The following is a 4,931-nucleotide window of genomic DNA, read 5'->3' as shown; positions in this document are numbered from 1 at the left end:
GTTGCTAACAGAATGCCTGATGCATTTACTGATATAGCAAAAGTGACAAGATCACATATCCCAGCAGCTAATGCACCTGCAAAGATAGATGTCCCAACTGGACAAAATAATGTGGCGGCTAATGAGCCATATGTCGCACGCCTCAAGCGTGGCAGACCTGTAGGTTCAAATGATTCAGTTCCTAGAAAAAGGAAAGCAAAAGCACAACTGAATCATAATAACATCGCTGTTGAAAACGTTATTGGGCAAAAAATTGATAATCGATCCACAATTCATGATCCTGTAATTACAGAAGAGCAAAGTGTCCATGTTGAGACACAAGCCCATGAGGAGGCTGATCAGGTACCTGATAATCAGGAAATTTCCATAAATTATGTGCACACAAATGAATTGTGGGATTGAAGAGAAACGATTGTCGACGATGTATTTTCATTCGCAGTAGCTACTGAGATCGTTAAAAGCAATGACTTTGAACCTCGCTATGTCGATGAATGTAGACAGAGATATGATTGGCTCAAATGGAAGGATGCAATCCAAGCAGAGCTAGATTCTCTAAAAAAACGCAATGTTTTCGGACCAGTAGTCCAAACTCCACCCAATGTGAACCCCGTCGGTTATAAATGGGTGTTTACGAGAAAGCGCAATGAGAAGAATGAGATTGCAAGATATAAAGCACGCCTTGTTGCACAAGGTTTTTCACAAAAGCCTGGGATTGATTATGTTGAAACTTATTCCCCGTCATGGATGTTATTACATTTCGGTATCTCATAAGTCTAGTACACTAGTGGATTATAGATCTTAGCCGACAGAAAAATTAAATTCCGTCGGCTAAGATTTTCATAGCCGACGAACCTAGTTTCGTAGGAAGGGTGAACCGATCCGTCGGCTATGATTTTCTTATCCGACGGAAAAATTTGGACGGGAATTTCCGTCGGTTAAGTGGATCTTAGTCGACGGATAACTCATGTCGGTAAGTATTCGTCGGTTAAGATGTTTTAAGTCGACGGAAAAATTTTTTGTCGACTAAGAAAAATAATCCGTCGACAAAGTAAGACTAAGTCGACGGAAAATTCCGTCGGTTAAGAAGATAAAGCTGAATTATTCTCTGGCAACGCGCAGAAAGAATCTTCCGCCCAATTTTCAACCCAGCTCGGCACAGAATGTATCATTCCTGCAAAAACCTCCTTCTCTATCACTTGCTCTAAATAAAACACCTCTCGACGTCGCCGAAACACCTCTCGCCATGAATTGAAGTTCAAGCAACTAATCTAGCAAGCATTTTGATCATTGGTACATATTCTTCAACCTTTACATTTTCGACGGAATGCAGTTCACCGGTCATATTTTCCGGCGACTCTCCGGCTATATTCGTTTAATTTGTATTTTTATTGTTGTGTTTTGTGTGTGTGTGTGTATATACATATATACGATTAATTATATATGGTTTGATTAATATATTCTATATATATTAATTGTGTGTGGATTATTGATTATATATATATGCATGTATACGTATATTTTGTATATATATATATGGATGTATATATATGTGTGTGAATTTTTAATTTGTTGATTGTATATATTAATTTTGTTTATGCAAATCATATATGTATATATAGATTATATTATATATGTTGTAGAAAATGATGATGTTTATTAAATCAATGTATGTATATAGGTATATATATATATATATATATATATATTATGTATGTGATTAATGTATTCATTATCTTTTTTTATGTAAATCATGATGTGTATTAAATGATCGATATTTTGATGATGATATTTTCTTGGTGATATATTAAAACAATATTTATTTTCATGATAATATTTTCGTTTATGCTCGATTATATTAAATTTGTGTTTGAGATCATATATATATTTCATTTTGTTTATGCTTACATTAAATTTTTTATTTTCAATTTGTGCTTAGATATATTTAATCATTTATTTTCGTGATGATATCGATATTTTCATGCATATATATATATGGTCTTAAATCAAATATTTGATTTGATGATGTTTTTGTTTAAATCAGTTATTTTCGTCACATTATGTTTTTGTGGTGAATACGTACCGTTGTTTACGTGAGCAGTATTCTTATAGTTAGATTTTTCATTTCCCCTTTTATTACAGGTTACAACATGGCCAACAGGAGCTGGATGCAGTTACATAGAGGGCATCCGCGATACATGAGAGGAATTTTTGAATTTATCGAGTTTGTCCGTGGCAAGACTTCTCCTGGACAACTTTTCCACATTTGTCCATGCGGAAAATGTCGCAACAGATCTGCCAATTCTGTAACTTTTGAGGACATGTATGTTCACCTGTCACAATACGGTATTTGTCCCAGTTATACCACTTGGACATGACACGGCGAAGCAAGTGAACATATGCCCACATTTGTAGATATTCAAGCACAACGTAACCAGGGCGAGTCTTCCTCTAGTGCCAATTTCGGGGACCCTGGTGTGATGAATTTCTTAAACGATGCATTTCCGTCCGCCTCAGCATACGATGGAAGTGTTCCACAGGACAACAACAATACAACCTTCCCTGATGTCTCCCAGGTCGGCAGTAGTGACTATGATAGTTACAACAAGTTTATGCGGCAAGCACAGACACCACTGTACCCCGGAAGTGAGCATACTGTATTGGAAACTGTCATGAAGCAGATGAGTATCAAAAAGAAGAGGAACAAGACCGTTGCTTGTTTTAACGATGACATTGCACTTCTGAAGGAGTTGCTTCCTGCTGACAACAACTGTCCGGAAAATTATGACAAGGTCAAAAGCATCTTGAGTGAGTTCGGTCTTGAGTACATCAAGATAGATGCATGCGTCAATAACTGCATCCTATACTACAAAGGTTATAAGGACGCATTCGAGTGCCCACACTGCTATGAGCCGAGGTATGAACCACACGCTCGTTCTAGACAGACAAACCCCATTCCTAGGAAGGTTCTTCGCTATTTCCCATTGGGTCCTCGTCTACAACGTCTCTACATGTCTTCACATACGTCCAAGCATATGAGATGGCACCACGAAAGGCACCAGCAAGAGCTGGATAGGCCTAGAGTAGATCCGGATAATCTCACACACCCCGCAGACGGGGAGGCTTGGAATCACTTTGACCGTTCATTTCCTGATTTTGCCTCTGAATGTCGAAATGTGAGACTTGGACTAGCAACAGACGGATTCAATCCTACTGGAGACATGAATAACTCTTACAGTATATGGCCTGTGATAGCATTTCCGCTCAACTTGCCTCCAAACATGTGCATGAGGACGGAGTATAATTTTCTTACTATGTTAGTTCCGGGCAAGTATTCTCCAGGAAAGTGCTTGGACGTGTACATGAGGCCATTAATCGACGAGCTCCTACAATTATATGAAAATGGAATCCATACTTTTGACAGGTATAGTAAGACTTACTTCTTCATGAGAGTAGCGGTTCTTTTTACCGTCAATGATTTTCCTGCTTACGGGATGATGTCTGGTCAAACTACCCATGGATACAAGGCGTGCCCTATATGTAGACGAGGTCAATTCCAGTCATCATGCCCACAGAATTGTTTACTTAGGATCCCGTAGATGGCTTCCACCGGATCACCCGTGGCGGTACGATGCACAAGCATTTGATGGGACTGTTGAGCATGGCCCGAAACCCGAAGGGAGGTCTGGTCAATGGATTCTGGATATGCTGGTTTGGAATTTTGAGCAGCTCTAGGTATGTAAATGACCAGAATCCTCCCACCCCTGAAGAGTTTAAGTATTGGACGCATAGGAGTTCATTCTTTGAGTTGCCTTACTGGTCGACGTTGAAGATCAGACACAACTTAGACATCATGCACATAGAGAAGAATGTTTGTGACAGCATCCTTGGAACAATTCTAGACATCAAAGACAAGACCAAAGACACCGCCAAAGCTCGTGCTGACCTTCAAAAGATGGGTATACGTCGAAAGCTATGGATAAAGCTAAACAAAAAGACCGGCAAACATGTAATGCCTCAAGCAGGCTACACGGTGGTTCCTAATAAGAGGTCGGAGATATTTAAGTGGCTTCGTGAGGTTAAGTATCCTAGTGGGTATGCCGGAAATATAGCTCGATGTATTAAGATGGGGGAAAATAAGATTATCGGGTTGAAGACCCATGACTGTCATGTTCTCCTGCAACGTCTTCTTCCTGTGGTCATTCGCCCGTATTTGCAGAGTGATGTGGTTGACACGTTGGTGGCTTTGTACAACTTCTTTCAGAGGTTATGTGCTAAAGAGCTAAAAAAGTCAGAGATCCGGTCATTGCAAGACGATATTGCGTACATCATGTGCAAGCTGGAGAGGATCCTTCCCCCCCCCCCACTTTCTTTAGCATCATGGTCCACCTCATGCTCCACCTTCCTGAACAAGTGTTGCTTACAGGTCCGGTACAATATACCTGGTGTTATCCAAACGAGAGGTATGTATGCAGTCTATACTTTTGTCAATAAAGTCTCACATAACATGAATTTTTGCAATAACTCTTTATTTTGTAGGCAACTTGGAGATTACAAGAAGACGAACAGGAACAAACGTTTCCCTGAAGGTTTGATCACGGCGGCTTACATTTCTAGTGAGTGTGTAACCTTCTACAACACATATCTTAATGATGAACACACGGGAGGGGAATCTTCAAGAGGGGGAAATCAATTTCATTTATCAGTTGTTTCAGACGAAGTACAACCGTATGGCAGGCTAGGTAGGGAATACAGATTGAGTCGCGAAGAATTGAAGGAGGCTCATTGGTGCATCCTTCAACATTGCAATGAATTGGAGGATTATCTGGAGAAACATTTGAGCAGGCAAAATGGGAATGAAGCCATTCACAAGAGAGATTTCCTGACTACTTCCCGATTGGGTACGTTCTTCTCAAGTTACTTATAAATTTAAT

Source organism: Fragaria vesca, linkage group LG6 (assembly GCF_000184155.1).
Source record: "Fragaria vesca subsp. vesca linkage group LG6, FraVesHawaii_1.0, whole genome shotgun sequence".
NCBI lineage: Eukaryota > Viridiplantae > Streptophyta > Magnoliopsida > Rosales > Rosaceae > Fragaria > Fragaria vesca.
The sequence above is the reverse complement of the archived record's forward strand: the minus strand, read 5'-3'. Positions refer to the sequence as shown.